Source organism: Ranitomeya variabilis, chromosome 2 (genome assembly GCF_051348905.1).
Source record: "Ranitomeya variabilis isolate aRanVar5 chromosome 2, aRanVar5.hap1, whole genome shotgun sequence".
NCBI lineage: Eukaryota > Metazoa > Chordata > Amphibia > Anura > Dendrobatidae > Ranitomeya > Ranitomeya variabilis.
The window spans coordinates 718,885,107-718,903,432 of NC_135233.1; positions in this window are offsets into that span (position 1 = coordinate 718,885,107).

Below are 18,326 nucleotides of genomic sequence, written 5' to 3' on the forward strand. Positions count from 1 at the left end.
AGAATCTTATGTGGTCAATTAGATATGGAGAAGTATAAGGGGATAAATACATATGGACCAGTACATGGGGCCAATTACATATGGAGAAATATATGGGGCCAATTATATATTGAGCAGTATATGGGGCCAATTACTTATGGAACATCATAGCACACAGTATATAAGTACACCCGCTCTAGATCAGCTCTGTCCTTATACACAGGGCTCAGTACAGTACACAGTATATAAGTACACCCGCTCTAGATCAGCTCTGTCCTTATACACAGGGCTCAGTACAGTACACAGTATATAAGTACACCCGCTCTATATCAGCTCTGTCCTTATACACAGGGCTCAGTACAGTACACAGAATATAAGTACACCCGCTCTATATCAGCTCTGTCCTTATACACAGGGCTCAGTACAGTACACAGTATATAAGTACACCCGCTCTAGATCAGCTCTGTCCTTATACACAGGGCTCAGTACAGTACACAGTATATAAGTACACCCGCTCTATATCAGCTCTGTCCTTATACACAGGGCTCAGTACAGTACACAGTATATTAGTACACCCGCTCTATATCAGCTCTGTCCTTATACACAGGGCTCAGTACAGTACACAATATATAAGTACACCCGCTCTAGATCAGCTCTGTCCTTATACACAGGGCTCAGTACAGTACACAGTATATAAGTACACCCGCTCTAGCTCAGCTCTGTCCTTATACACAGGGCTCAGTACAGTACACAGTATATAAGTACACCTGCTCTATATCAGCTCTGTCCTTATACACAGGGCGCAGTACAGTACACAGTATATAAGTACACCCGCTGTATATCAGCTCTGTCCTTATACACATGGGTCAGTACAGTACACAGTATATAAGTACACCCGCTCTATATCAGCTCTGTCCTTATACACAGGGCTCAGTACAGTACACAGTATATAAGTACACCCGCTCTATATCAGCTCTGTCCTTATACACAGGGCTCAGTACAGTACACAGTATATAAGTACACCCGCTCTATATCAGCTCTGTCCTTATACACATGGCTCAGTACAGTACACAGTATATAAGTACACCTGCTCTATATCAGCTCTGTCCTTATACACAGGGCGCAGTACAGTACACAGTATATAAGTACACCCGCTGTATATCAGCTCTGTCCTTATACACATGGGTCAGTACAGTACACAGTATATAAGTACACCCGCTCTATATCAGCTCTGTCCTTATACACAGGGCTCAGTACAGCACACAGTATATAAGTACACCCGCTGTATATCAGCTCTGTCCTTATACACAGGGCTCAGTACAGTACACAGTATATAAGTACACCCGCTCTATATCAGCTCTGTCCTTATACACAGGGCTCAGTACAGTACACAGTATATAAGTACACCCGCTCTAGATCAGCTCTGTCCTTATACACAGGGCTCAGTACAGTACACAGTATATAAGTACACCCGCTCTATATCAGCTCTGTCCTTATACACAGGGCTCAGTACAGTACACAGTATATAAGTACACCCGCTCTAGATCAGCTCTGTCCTTATACACAGGGCTCAGTACAGTACACAGTATGTAAGTACACCCGCTCTATATCAGCTCTGTCCTTATACACAGAGCTCAGTACAGTACACAGTATATAAGTACACCCGCTGTATATCAGCTCTGTCCTTATACACAGGGTTCAGTACAGTATAGAGTATATAAGTACACCCGCTCTAGATCAGCTCTGTCCTTATACACAGGGCTCAGTACAGTACACAGTATATAAGTACACCCGCTCTATATCAGCTCTGTCCTTATACACATGGGTCAGTACAGTACACAGTATATAAGTACACCCGCTCTATATCAGCTCTGTCCTTATACACAGGGCTCAGTACAGTACACAGTATATAAGTACACCCGCTGTATATCAGCTCTGTCCTTATACACAGGGCTCAGTGCAGTACACAGTATATAAGTACACCCGCTCTATATCAGCTCTGTCCTTATACACAGGGCTCAGTACAGTACACAGTATATAAGTACACCCGCTCTATATCAGCTCTGTCCTTATACACAGAGCTCAGCACAGTACACAGTATATAAGTACACCCGCTCTATATCAGCTCTGTCCTTATACACAGGGGTCAGTACAGTACACAGTATATAAGTACACCCGCTCTATATCAGCTCTGTCCTTATACACAGGGCTCAGTACAGTACACAGTATATTAGTACACCCGCTGTATATCAGCTCTGTCCTTATACACAGGGCTCAGTACAGTACACAGTATATAAGTACACCTGCTCTATATCCGCTCTGTCCTTATACACATGGGTCAGTACAGTACACAGTATATAAGTACACCCGCTCTATATCAGCTCTGTCCTTATACACAGGGCTCAGTACAGTACACAGTAGATAAGTACACCCGCTCTATATCAGCTCTGTCCTTATACACAGGGGTCAGTACAGTACACAGTATATAAGTACACCCGCTCTATATCAGCTCTGTCCTTATACACAGGGCTCAGTACAGTACACAGTATATAAGTACACCCGCTCTATATCAGCTCTGTCCTTATACACAGGGCTCAGTACAGTACACAGTATATAAGTACACCCGCTGTATATCAGCTCTGTCCTTATACACAAGGCTCAGTACAGTACACAGTATATAAGTACACCCGCTGTATATCAGCTCTGTCCTTATACACAGGGCTCAGTACAGTACACAGTATATAAGTACACCCGCTCTATATCAGCTCTGTCCTTATACACAGGGGTCAGTACAGTACACAGTATATAAGTACACCCGCTGTATATCAGCTCTGTCCTTATACACAGGGCTCAGTACAGTACACAGTATATAAGTACACCTGCTCTATATCCGCTCTGTCCTTATACACATGGGTCAGTACAGTACACAGTATATAAGTACACCCGCTCTATATCAGCTCTGTCCTTATACACAGGGCTCAGTACAGTACACAGTATATAAGTACACCCGCTCTAGATCAGCTCTGTCCTTATACACAGGGCTCAGTGCAGTACACAGTATATAAGTACACCCGCTGTATATCAGCTCTGTCCTTATACACAGGGCTCAGTACAGTACACAGTATATAAGTACACCCGCTGTATATCAGCTCTGTCCTTATACACAGGGCTCAGTACAGTACACAGTATATAAGTACACCCGCTCTAGATCAGCTCTGTCCTTATACACAGGGCTCAGTACAGTACACAGTATATAAGTACACCCGCTGTATATCAGCTCTGTCCTTATACACAGGGCTCAGTACAGTACACAGTATATAAGTACACCCGCTCTAGATCAGCTCTGTCCTTATACACAGGGGTCAGTACAGTACACAGTATATAAGTACACCCGCTGTATATCAGCTCTGTCCTTATACACAGGGCTCAGTACAGTACACAGTATATAAGTACACCCGCTCTATATCAGCTCTGTCCTTATACACAGGGCTCAGTACAGTACACAGTATATAAGTACACCCGCTCTATATCAGCTCTGTCCTTATACACAGGGCTCAGTACAGTACACAGTATATAAGTACACCCGCTCTATATCAGCTCTGACCTTATACACAGGGCTCAGTACAGTACACAGTATATAAGTACACCCGCTCTATATCAGCTCTGTCCTTATACACAGGGGTCAGTACAGTACACAGTATATAAGTACACCCGCTCTATATCAGCTCTGTCCTTATACACATGGGTCAGTACAGTACACAGTATATAAGTACACCCGCTGTATATCAGCTCTGTCCTTATACACAGGGCTCAGTACAGTACACATTATATAAGTACACCCGCTCTATATCAGCTCTGTCCTTATACACAGGGCTCAGTACAGTACACAGTATATAAGTACACTCGCTCTAGATCAGCTCTGTCCTTATACACAGGGCTCAGTACAGTACACAGTATATAAGTACACCCGCTCTATATCAGCTCTGTCCTTATACACAGGGCTCAGTACAGTACACAGTATATAAGTACACCCGCTCTATATCAGCTCTGTCCTTATACACAGGGCTCAGTACAGTACACAGTATATAAGTACACCCGCTGTATATCAGCTCTGTCCTTATACACAGGGCTCAGTACAGTACACAGTATATAAGTACACCCGCTGTATATCAGCTCTGTCCTTATACACATGGGTCAGTACAGTACACAGTATATAAGTACACCCGCTCTATATCAGCTCTGTCCTTATACACAGGGGTCAGTACAGTACACAGTATATAAGTACACCCCCTCTATATCAGCTCTGTCCTTATACACAGGGCTCAGTACAGTACACAGTATATAAGTACACCCGCTGTATATCAGCTCTGTCCTTATACTCAGGGCTCAGTACAGTACACAATATATAAGTACACCCGCTCTATATCAGCTCTGTCCTTATACTCAGGGCTCAGTACAGTACACAATATATAAGTACACCCGCTCTATATCAGCTCTGTCCTTATACTCAGGGCTCAGTACAGTACACAATATATAAGTACACCCGCTCTATATCAGCTCTGTCCTTATACTCAGGGCTCAGTACAGTACACAATATATAAGTACACCCGCTCTATATCAGCTCTGTCCTTATACACAGGGGTCAGTACAGTACACGGTATATAAGTACACCTGCTCTATATCAGCTCTGTCCTTATACACAGGGCTCAGTACAGTACACAGTATATAAGTACACCCGCTCTATATCAGCTCTGTCCTTATACACAGGGCTCAGTACAGTACACAGTATATAAGTACACCCGCTCTATATCAGCTGTGTCCTTATACACAGGGCTCAGTACAGTACACAGTATATAAGTACACCCGCTGTATATCAGCTCTGTCCTTATACACAGGGCTCAGTACAGTACACAGTATATAAGTACACCCGCTCTATATCAGCTCTGTCCTTATACACATGGGTCAGTACAGTACACAGTATATAAGTACACCCGCTCTATATCAGCTCTGTCCTTATACACAGGGGTCAGTACAGTACACAGTATATAAGTACACCCGCTGTATATCAGCTCTGTCCTTATACACAGGGCTCAGTACAGTACACAGTATATAAGTACACCCGCTCTATATCAGCTCTGTCCTTATACACAGGGGTCAGTACAGTACACAGTATATAAGTACACCCGCTGTATATCAGCTCTGTCCTTATACACAGGGGTCAGTACAGTACACAGTATATAAGTACACCCGCTCTATATGAGCTCTGTCCTTATACACAGGGCTCAGTACAGTACACAGTATATAAGTACACCCGCTCTATATCAGCTCTGTCCTTATACACAGGGCTCAGTACAGTACACAGTATATAAGTACACCCGCTCTATATCAGCTCTGTCCTTATACACAGGGCTCAGTACAGTACACAGTATATAAGTACACCCGCTCTATATCAGCTCTGTCCTTATTCACAGGGCTCAGTACAGTACACAGTATGTAAGTACACCCGCTCTATATCAGCTCTGTCCTTATACACAGGGCTCAGTACAGTACACAGTATATAAGTACACCCGCTGTATATCAGCTGTCCTTATACACATGGGTCAGTACAGTACTCAGTATATAAGTACACCCGCTGTGTATCAGCTCTGTCCTTATACTCAGGGCTCAGTACAGTACACAATATATAAGTACACCCGCTCTATATCAGCTCTGTCCTTATATACAGGGCTCAGTACAGTACACAATATATAAGTACACCCGCTGTATATCAGCTCTGTCCTTATACACAGGGCTCAGTACAGTACACAGTATATAAGTACACCCGCTCTGTATCAGCTCTGTCCTTATACTCAGGGCTCAGTACAGTACACAATATATAAGTACACCCGCTCTATATCAGCTCTGTCCTTATACACAGGGCTCAGTACAGTACACAATATATAAGTACACCCGCTCTATATCAGCTCTGTCCTTATACACAGGGCTCAGTACAGTACACAGTATATAAGTACACCCCCTCTATATCAGCTCTGTCCTTATACACAGGGCTCAGTACAGTACACAGTATATAAGTACACCCGCTCTATATCAGCTCTGTCCTTATACACAGGGGTCAGTACAGTACACAGTATATAAGTACACCCCCTCTATATCAGCTCTGTCCTTATACACAGGGCTCAGTACAGTACACAGTATATAAGTACACCCGCTCTATATCAGCTCTGTCCTTATACTCAGGGCTCAGTACAGTACACAATATATAAGTACACCCGCTCTATATCAGCTCTGTCCTTATACTCAGGGCTCAGTACAGTACACAATATATAAGTACACCCGCTCTATATCAGCTGTCCTTATACACAAGGCTCAGTACAGTACACAGTATATAAGTACACCCGCTCTAGATCAGCTCTGTCCTTATACACAGGGGTCAGTACAGTACACAGTATATAAGTACACCTGCTCTATATCAGCTCTGTCCTTATACACAGGGCTCAGTACAGTACACAGTATATAAGTACACCCGCTCTAGATCAGCTCTGTCCTTATACACAGGGCTCAGTACAGTACACAGTATATAAGTACACCCGCTCTATATCAGCTCTGTCCTTATACACATGGGTCAGTACAGTACACAGTATATAAGTACACCCGCTGTATATCAGCTCTGCCCTTATACACAGGGGTCAGTACAGTACACAGTATATAAGTACACCCGCTCTATATCAGCTCTGTCCTTATACACAGGGCTCAGTACAGTACACAGTATATAAGTACACCCGCTCTATATCAGCTCTGTCCTTATACACAGGGCTCAGTACAGTACACAGTATATAAGTACACCCGCTCTATATCAGCTCTGTCCTTATACACAGGGGTCAGTACAGTACACAGTATATAAGTACACCCGCTGTATATCAGCTCTGTCCTTATACACAGGGCTCAGTACAGTACACAGTATATAAGTACACCCGCTCTATATCAGCTCTGTCCTTATACACAGGGGTCAGTACAGTACACAGTATATAAGTACACCCGCTGTATATCAGCTCTGTCCTTATACACAGGGGTCAGTACAGTACACAGTATATAAGTACACCCGCTCTATATGAGCTCTGTCCTTATACACAGGGCTCAGTACAGTACACAGTATATAAGTACACCCGCTGTATATCAGCTCTGTCCTTATACACAGGGCTCAGTGCAGTACACAGTATATAAGTACACCCGCTGTATATCAGCTCTGTCCTTATACACAGGGCTCAGTACAGTACGCAGTATATAAGTACACCCGCTCTATATCAGCTCTGTCCTTATACACAGGGCTCAGTACAGTACACAGTATGTAAGTACACCCGCTCTATATCAGCTCTGTCCTTATACACAGGGCTCAGTACAGTACACATTATATAAGTACACCCGCTCTATATCAGCTCTGTCCTTATACACAGGGCTCAGTACAGTACACAGTATATAAGTACACCCGCTCTATATCAGCTCTGTCCTTATACACAGGGCTCAGTACAGTACACAGTATGTAAGTACACCCGCTCTATATCAGCTCTGTCCTTATACACAGGGCTCAGTACAGTACACAGTATATAAGTACACCCGCTGTATATCAGCTGTCCTTATACACATGGGTCAGTACAGTACTCAGTATATAAGTACACCCGCTGTGTATCAGCTCTGTCCTTATACTCAGGGCTCAGTACAGTACACAATATATAAGTACACCCGCTCTATATCAGCTCTGTCCTTATACACAGGGCTCAGTACAGTACACAATATATAAGTACACCCGCTGTATATCAGCTCTGTCCTTATACACAGGGCTCAGTACAGTACACAGTATATAAGTACACCCGCTCTGTATCAGCTCTGTCCTTATACTCAGGGCTCAGTACAGTACACAATATATAAGTACACCCGCTCTATATCAGCTCTGTCCTTATACACAGGGCTCAGTACAGTACACAATATATAAGTACACCCGCTCTATATCAGCTCTGTCCTTATACACAGGGGTCAGTACAGTACACAGTATATAAGTACACCCGCTGTATATCAGCTCTGTCCTTATACACAGGGCTCAGTACAGTACACAGTATATAAGTACACCCGCTCTATATCAGCTCTGTCCTTATACACAGGGCTCAGTACAGTACGCAGTATATAAGTACACCCGCTCTATATCAGCTCTGTCCTTATACACATGGGTCAGTACAGTACACAGTATATAAGTACACCCGCTCTATATCAGCTCTGTCCTTATACACAGGGCTCAGTACAGTACACAGTATATAAGTACACCTGCTCTATATCAGCTCTGTCCTTATACACAGGGCTAAGTACAGTACACAGTATATAAGTACACCCGCTCTATATCAGCTCTGTCCTTATACACAGGGGTCAGTACAGTACACAGTATATAAGTACACCCGCTCTATATCAGCTCTGTCCTTATACACAGGGCTCAGTGCAGTACACAGTACATAAGTACACCCGCTCTATATCAGCTCTGTCCTTATACACAGGGCTAAGTACAGTACACAGTATATAAGTACACCCGCTCTAGATCAGCTCTGTCCTTATACACAGGGCTCAGTACAGTACACAGTATATAAGTACACCCGCTCTATATCAGCTCTGTCCTTATACACAGGGCTAAGTACAGTACACAGTATATAAGTACACCCGCTCTAGATCAGCTCTGTCCTTATACACAGGGCTCAGTACAGTACACAGTATATAAGTGCACCCGCTCTATATCAGCTCTGTCCTTATACACAGGGCTCAGTACAGTACACAGTATATAAGTACACCCGCTCTGTATCAGCTCTGTCCTTATACTCAGGGCTCAGTACAGTACACAGTATATAAGTACACCCGCTCTAGATCAGCTCTGTCCTTATACACAGGGCTCAGTACAGTACACAGTATATAAGTACACCCGCTCTAGATCAGCTCTGTCCTTATACACAGGGCTCAGTGCAGTACACAGTATATAAGTACACCCGCTCTATATCAGCTGTCCTTATACACAGGGCTCAGTACAGTACACAGTATATAAGTACACCCGCTCTATATCAGCTCTGTCCTTATACACAGGGCTCAGTGCAGTACACAGTATATAAGTACACCCGCTCTAGATCAGCTCTGTCCTTATACACAGGGCTCAGTACAGTACACAGTATATAAGTACACCCGCTCTATATCAGCTCTGTCCTTATACACAGGGCTCAGTACAGTACACAGTATATAAGTACACCCGCTCTATATCAGCTCTGTCCTTATACACAGGGTTCAGTACAGTACACAGTATATAAGTACACCCGCTCTAGATCAGCTCTGTCCTTATACACAGGGCTCAGTACAGTATACAGTATATAAGTACACCCGCTCTAGATCAGCTCTGTCCTTATACACAGGGCTCAGTACAGTACACAGTATATAAGTACACCCGCTCTATATCAGCTCTGTCCTTATACACAGGGCTCAGTTCAGTACACAGTAGATAAGTACACCCGCTCTAGATCAGCTCTGTCCTTATACACAGGGCTCAGTACAGTACACAGTATATAAGTACACCCGCTGTATATCAGCTCTGTCCTTATACACAGGGCTAAGTACAGTACACAGTATATAAGTACACCCGCTCTAGATCAGCTCTGTCCTTATACACAGGGCTCAGTACAGTACACAGTATATAAGTATACCCGCTCTAGATCAGCTCTGTCCTTATACACAGGGCTCAGTACAGTACACAATATATAAGTACACCCGCTCTATATCAGCTCTGTCCTAATACACAGGGCTCAGTACAGTACACATTATATAAGTACACCCGCTCTAGATCAGCTCTGTCCTTATACACAGGGCTCAGTGCAGTACACAGTATATAAGTACACCCGCTCTGTATCAGCTCTGTCCTTATACTCAGGGCTCAGTACAGTACACAGTATATAAGTACACCCGCTCTAGATCAGCTCTGTCCTTATACACAGGGCTCAGTACAGTACACAGTATATAAGTACACCCGCTCTATATCAGCTCTGTCCTTATACACAGGGCTCAGTACAGTACACAGTATATAAGTACACCCGCTCTAGATCAGCTCTGTCCTTATACACAGGGCTCAGTGCAGTACACAGTATATAAGTACACCCGCTCTAGATCAGCTCTGTCCTTATACACAGGGCTCAGTGCAGTACACAGTATATAAGTACACCCGCTCTATATCAGCTGTCCTTATACACAGGGCTCAGTACAGTACACAGTATATAAGTACACCCGCTCTATATCAGCTCTGTCCTTATACACAGGGCTCAGTTCAGTACACAGTATATAAGTACACCCGCTCTATATCAGCTCTGTCCTTATACACAGGGCTCAGTACAGTACACAGTATATAAGTACACCCGCTCTAGATCAGCTCTGTCCTTATACACAGGGCTCAGTACAGTACACAGTATATAAGTACACCCGCTCTAGATCAGCTCTGTCCTTATACACATGGGTCAGTACAGTGCGCAGTATATAAGTACACCTGCTCTATATCAGCTCTGTCCTTATACACAGGGGTCAGTACAGTACACAGTATATAAGTACACCCGCTCTATATCAGCTCTGTCCTTATACACAAGGCTCAGTACAGTATACAGTATATAAGTACACCCGCTCTATATCAGCTCTGTCCTTATACACAGGGTTCAGTACAGTACACAGTATATAAGTACACCCGCTCTAGATCAGCTCTGTCCTTATACACAGGGCTCAGTACAGTACACAGTATATAAGTACACCCGCTGTATATCAGCTCTGTCCTTATACACAGGGCTCAGTACAGTATACAGTATATAAGTACACCCGCTCTATATCAGCTCTGTCCTTATACACAGGGCTCAGTACAGTACACAGTATATAAGTACACCCGCTCTATATCAGCTCTGTCCTTATACACATGGCTCAGTACAGTACACAGTATATAAGTACACCCGCTCTATATCAGCTCTGTCCTTATACACAGGGCTCAGTACAGTACACAGTATATAAGTACACCCGCTCTATATCAGCTCTGTCCTTATACACAGGGCTCAGTACAGTACACAATATATAAGTACACCCGCTCTATATCAGCTCTGTCCTTATACACAGGGCTCAGTACAGTACACAGTATATAAGTACACCCGCTCTATATCAGCCATGTCCTTATACACAGGGCTCAGTACAGTATACAGTATATAAGTACACCCGCTCTATATCAGCTCTGTCCTTATACACAGGGCTCAGTACAGTACACAGTATATAAGTACACCCGCTCTATATCAGCTCTGTCCTTATACACATGGCTCAGTACAGTACACAGTATATAAGTACACCCGCTCCATATCAGCTCTGTCCTTATACACAGGGCTCAGTACAGTACACATTATATAAGTACACCCGCTCTATATCAGCTCTGTCCTTATACACAGGGTTCAGTACAGTACACAGTATATAAGTACACCCGCTCTAGATCAGCTCTGTCCTTATACACATGGGTCAGTACAGTACACAGTATATAAGTACACCCGCTCTATATCAGCTCTGTCCTTATACACAGGGGTCAGTACAGTACACAGTATATAAGTACACCCGCTGTATATCAGCTCTGTCCTTATACACAGGGTTCAGTACAGTACACAGTATATAAGTACACCCGCTCTAGATCAGCTCTGTCCTTATACACAGGGCTCAGTACAGTACACAGTATATAAGTACACCCGCTCTATATCAGCTCTGTCCTTATACACAGGGCTCAGTACAGTACACAGTATATAAGTACACCCGCTCTATATCAGCTCTGTCCTTATACACAGGGCTCAGTACAGTACACAGTATATAAGTACACCCGCTCTATATCAGCTCTGTCCTTATACACAGGGCTCAGTACAGTACACAGTATATAAGTACACCCGCTCTAGATCAGCTCTGTCCTTATACACATGGCTCAGTTCAGTACACAGTATATAAGTACACCCGCTCTATATCAGCTCTGTCCTTATACACAGGGCTCAGTTCAGTACACAGTATATAAGTACACCCGCTCTAGATCAGCTCTGTCCTTATACACAGGGCTCAGTACAGTACACAGTATATAAGTACACCCGCTCTAGCTCAGCTCTGTCCTTATACACAGGGCTCAGTACAGTACACAGTATATAAGTACACCCGCTGTATATCAGCTCTGTCCTTATACACAGGGCTCAGTATAGTACACAGTATATAAGTACACCCGCTCTATATCAGCTCTGTCCTTATACACAGGGCTCAGTACAGTACACAGTATATAAGTACACCCGCTCTATATCAGCTCTGTCCTTATACACATGGCTTAGTACAGCACACAGTATATAAGTACACCCGCTCTAGATCAGCTCTGTCCTTATACACAGGGCTCAGTACAGTACACAGTATATAAGTACACCCGCTCTATATCAGCTCTGTCCTTATACACAGGGCTCAGTACAGTATACAGTATATAAGTACACCTGCTCTATATCAGCTCTGTCCTTATACACAGGGCTCAGTACAGTACACAGTATATAAGTACACCCGCTCTATATCAGCTCTGTCCTTATACACATGGGTCAGTGCAGTACACAGTATATAAGTACACCCGCTCTATATCAGCTCTGTCCTTATACACAGGGCTCAGTGCAGTACACAGTATATAAGTACACCCGCTCTAGATCAGCTCTGTCCTTATACACAGGGCTCAGTACAGTACACAGTATATAAGTACACCCGCTCTATATCAGCTCTGTCCTTATACACAGGGCTCAGTACAGTATACAGTATATAAGTACACCTGCTCTATATCAGCTCTGTCCTTATACACAGGGCTCAGTACAGTACACAGTATATAAGTACACCCGCTCTAGATCAACTCTGTCCTTATACACAGGGCTCAGTACAGTACACAGTATATAAGTACACCCGCTCTATATCAGCTCTGTCCTTATACACAGGGCTCAGTACAGTACACAGTACATACGTACACCCGCTCTATATCAGCTCTGTCCTTATACACAGGGCTCAGTACAGTACACTATATAAGTACACCCGCTCTATATCAGCTCTGTCCATATACACAGGGCTCAGTACAGTACACAGTATATAAGTACACCCGCTCTATATCAGCTCTGTCCTTATACACAGGGCTCAGTACAGTACACAGTATATAAGTACACCCGCTCTATATCAGCTCTGTCCTTATACACAGGGTTCAGTTCAGTACACAGTATATAAGTACACCCGCTCTATATCAGCCATGTCCTTATACACAGGGCTCAGTACAGTACACAGTATATAAGTACACCCGCTCTATATCAGCTCTGTCCTTATACACAGGGCTCAGTACAGTACACAGTATATAAGTACACCGGCTCTATATCAGCTCAGTCCTTATACACAGGGCTCAGTACAGTACACAGTATATAAGTACACCCGCTCTAGATCAGCTCTGTCTTTATACACAGGGCTCAGTACAGTACACAGTATATAAGTACACCCGCTCTTTATCAGCTCAGTCCTTATACACAGGGCTCAGTACAGTATACAGTATATAAGTACACCCGCTCTATATCAGCTCTGTCCTTATACACAGGGCTCAGTACAGTACACAGTATATAAGTACACCCGCTCTATATCAGCTCTGTCCTTATACACAGGGCTCAGTACAGTACGCAGTATATAAGTACACCCGCTGTATATCAGCTCTGTCCTTATACACAGGGCTCAGTACAGTACACAGTATATAAGTACACCCGCTCTATATCAGCTCTGTCCTTATACACAGGGCTCAGTACAGTACCCAGTATATAAGTACACCCGCTCTATATCAGCTCTGTCCTTATACACAGGGCTCAGTGCAGTACACAGTATATAAGTACACCCGCTCTATATCAGCTCTGTCCTTATACACAGGGGTCAGTACAGTACACAGTATATAAGTACACCCGCTCTATATCAGCTCTGTCCTTATACACAGGGCTCAGTACAGTACACAGTATATAAGTACACCCGCTGTATATCAGCTCTGTCCTTATACACAGTGCTCAGTACAGTACCCAGTATATAAGTACACCCGCTCTAGATCAGCTCTGTCCTTATACACAGGGCTCAGTGCAGTACACAGTATATAAGTACACCCGCTCTATATCAGCTCTGTCCTTATACACAGGGGTCAGTACAGTACACGGTATATAAGTACACCCGCTCTATATCAGCTCTGTCCTTATACACAGGGCTCAGATCAGTACACAGTATATAAGTACACCCGCTCTATATCAGCTCTGTCCTTATACACAGGGGTCAGTACAGTACACAGTATATAAGTACACCCGCTCTATATCAGCTCTGTCCTTATACACAGGGGTCAGTACAGTACACAGTATATAAGTACACCCGCTCTATATCAGCTCTGTCCTTATACACAGGGGTCAGTACAGTACACAGTATATAAGTACACCCGCTCTAGATCAGCTCTGTCTTTATACACAGGGTTCAGTTCAGTACACAGTATATAAGTACACCGGCTCTATATCAGCTCAGTCCTTATACACAGGGGTCAGTACAGTGCACAGTATATAAGTACACCCGCTCTATATCAGCTCTGTCCTTATACACAGGGCTCAGTACAGTACACAGTATATAAGTACACCCGCTCTATATCAGCTGTCCTTATACACATGGGTCAGTACAGTACACAGTATATAAGTACACCCGCTCTATATCAGCTCTGTCCTTATACACAGGGCTCAGTACAGTACACAGTATATAAGTACACCCGCTCTATATCAGCTCTGTCCTTATACACAGGGCTCAGTACAGTACACAGTATATAAGTACACCCACTGTATATCAGCTCTGTCCTTATACACAGGGCTCAGTACAGTACACAGTATATAAGTACACCCGCTGTATATCAGCTCTGTCCTTATACACAGGGCTCAGTACAGTACACAGAATATAAGTACACCCGCTCTAGATCAGCTCTGTCCTTATACACAGGGCTCAGTACAGTACACAGTATATAAGTACACCCGCTCTAGCTCAGTCCTTATACACATGGGTCAGTACAGTACACAGTATATAAGTACAACCGCCCTATATCAGCTCTGTCCTTATACACAGGGCTCAGTACAGTACACAGTATATAAGTACACCCGCTCTAGATCAGCTCTGTCCTTATACACATGGGTCAGTACAGTACACATTATATAAGTACACCCGCTCTAGATCAGCTCTGTCCTTATACACAAGACTCAGTACAGTACACAGTATATAAGTACACCCGCTCTATATCAGCTCTGTCCTTATACACAGGGCTCAGTACAGTACACAGTATATAAGTACACCCGCTCTAGCTCAGTCCTTATACACATGGGTCAGTACAGTACACAGTATATAAGTACACCCGCCCTATATCAGCTCTGTCCTTATACACAGGGCTCAGTACAGTACACAGTATATAAGTACACCCGCTCTAGATCAGCTCTGTCCTTATACACATGGGTCAGTACAGTACACATTATATAAGTACACCCGCTCTAGATCAGCTCTGTCCTTATACACAAGGCTCAGCACATGGGGCCAAGTACATGTTGAGCATTAGATGGGGCCAATTACATATGAAGAACTCTATGAGGCCAATTATACATTGGGAAGTATATGGGGTCAGTTACTTATGGAGCAATATATGGGGCCAATTATATATGGAACAGTAGATGGGGCCAATTACATATGGAGCAGTATATGGGGTCAAATATATATGGATTATTATAAGGGCCAAATATAAATGAAGCATCTTATGTGGTCAATTATATATGGAGCATCTTATGGGACCAATTATATATGGAGCATTATATAGGGACAATTACATTTGGTAAAGGATATGAGGCCAAATACATATGGAGAATTCTCTGGGGCCAATTGCATATGAAGCATTATATGGGGACAATTACATATATAGCAGTATATTGGACCAATAATATATGGATCAATATATGGGGCCAATTACACATGGAAGAATATATAGGGCCAATTATATATGGAGCACTATATCAGACCAATTACATATGGAGCAGTATATAGGGACAATTATATATTGAGCAGGGTATCGGACCGATTAAATATGGAGCAGTATATGGTGCCAATTATGTATGGAGCAGTATATGGTGCCAATTATATATGGAGCTGTATATGAGGCCAGTTATAAATGAAGCAGTATATGGGGCCAATTACTTATGGAGCAGTATATGGAGCCCATTGCATATGGAGTACTATGTGGGGCCAATTACAAATGCAGCATCTTATGGGGCCAATTATATATGGAGCATTATATGTGGCCTATTATATGTGGAGCATTATATGGGGCTCACATGATCCAAAGCTACTAGTTCAAGTAGCTGCTTGGTTACTATCGGCTGCAGGGATGCCTTCTGGTGGTCATGTTCCTTTCTGCACAGGTTACATGGGCCACATTCTCGGTACCACTTTTCAATGGCTCTTCTCATGCCAATCCAGTAGAACCTCCCATGAGGTAGGACTTTCAACTTTTTCCATCTGATGTATCCTGCTCCATCGTAGTACTCTTCCAGAACCATTAGCGCATCTTGTCTCGGGACTACCACCTGCCAGACCAGCTCGTGAGTACGCGGGTCGATATTCCTCCTGCACAGCTTACTGTCGTAGATAAACAATTTTTCATTCTCCTTCCACAACTGCTGAGTCTCTTTTGGAGCATCTGGACCAGAGTGTGAATCAGCCTGTGTCAACAGTTATTTTACCAAACGGACTGCTGGGTCGCTATCCTGCGTCTCTGCCCATCCATAGTGGGGAAATGGGTTCAGCGTGGCTTTTCGCCTGTCATTGCGCTTGTTCTTCACATAATGGGAGCACTGAGTCACACCGGAGCAATGGAAAGCTGGTAACTCAATCTCTTCAAGTGCTTCCGGCTCTTCTCCCACTTCTGGTAAATGGGGTATCCTGGACAGTTCATTGGCATTTGCATTCTTGTGTCCTGCATGGTACTTGATGGTGAATTTAGTTGGACAACCGGGCCATCCATTGCTGCTCCAATGCACCTAGTTTTGCCGTCTTCAGGTGAGCCAGCGGATTGTTGTCCGTGAAAACGGTGAATTTTGCTGAGGCTAGGTAGTGTTTGAACTGCTCTGCTACCGCCCAGACTATGGCGAGGAACTCCAGCTTGAAGGAACTGTAGTTTTCGGGGTTCCTTTCAGTGGGACGAAGCTTCATGCTGGCGTAGGCAATTACTCTTTTTTTGCCTTTCTGCATCTGGGACAATACTGCTCCCAATCCCACGTTGCTGGCGTCTGTGTAGAGCACAAATGGTTGGTCATAGTCAGGGTAAGCCAGTACCTCATCTGCCGTGAGAGCCAACTTCAACCGAGTGAAGGATCCTTCCAGCCTGTCATTCCACTCAAACGGAGGACCCTTGTTCTTGGTCTTCTTGGATTGGACCACTAACAGGTCTTGCAGGGGTGCGGCTATCTTAGTGAAGTCCTTAATGAACCTTCTGTAGTAGCCTACCAACCCGAGGAACTATCGGGCTTTGTGGATGTTGCTTGGTTTCAGCCAGTCCCTGATCACGGTGACCTTGTCGGGGTCCGGTGCCACTCCTTCAGCGCTTACCACATGGCCCAGGTACTGTACTTTGGGTTTTAACAGGTGGCACTTGGATGGTTTTACCTTCAGGCCAAAGTTAGACAGAGTTGCAAACACCTCGGCCAGGTGCTTCAGGTGGTCTTTGTATGTCTTGGAAAAGACGATGACATCATCCAGGTATAACAGGACGGTTTCAAAATTCTTATGCCCGAGACAGCACTTCATCATCCTCTGGAACATCCCTGGTGCGTTGCAAAGCCCGAATGGCATGTAATTGAATTCGGAGAGGCCCATCGGTGTCATGAAGGCGGTCTTTTCCTTATCCGCATCTGCCACGGGAACCTGCCAATACCCACTAGTGAGATCTAAGGTGGAGAAATGGTTAGCAGATTTTAAAGCAGTTAATGACTCTTGAATTCTGGGCAATGGGTAGGCATCCTTGTGTGTAATACGGTTTATCTGCCTGTAGTCAACACACATCCTCATTGTACCATCCTTCTTTCTAACAAGGACTAATGGAGCTGCCCAGAGGCTACAACTGATAACCCCAGCCTCCTTCATCTCTCGTAACATACTCTTGGCACATTGGTAGTGAGCTGGAGGTACAGGCCAGTTCCTTTCTTTAATGGGCGGATGACCTCCAGTGGGGATATGATGTTGAACCCCTTTAACTG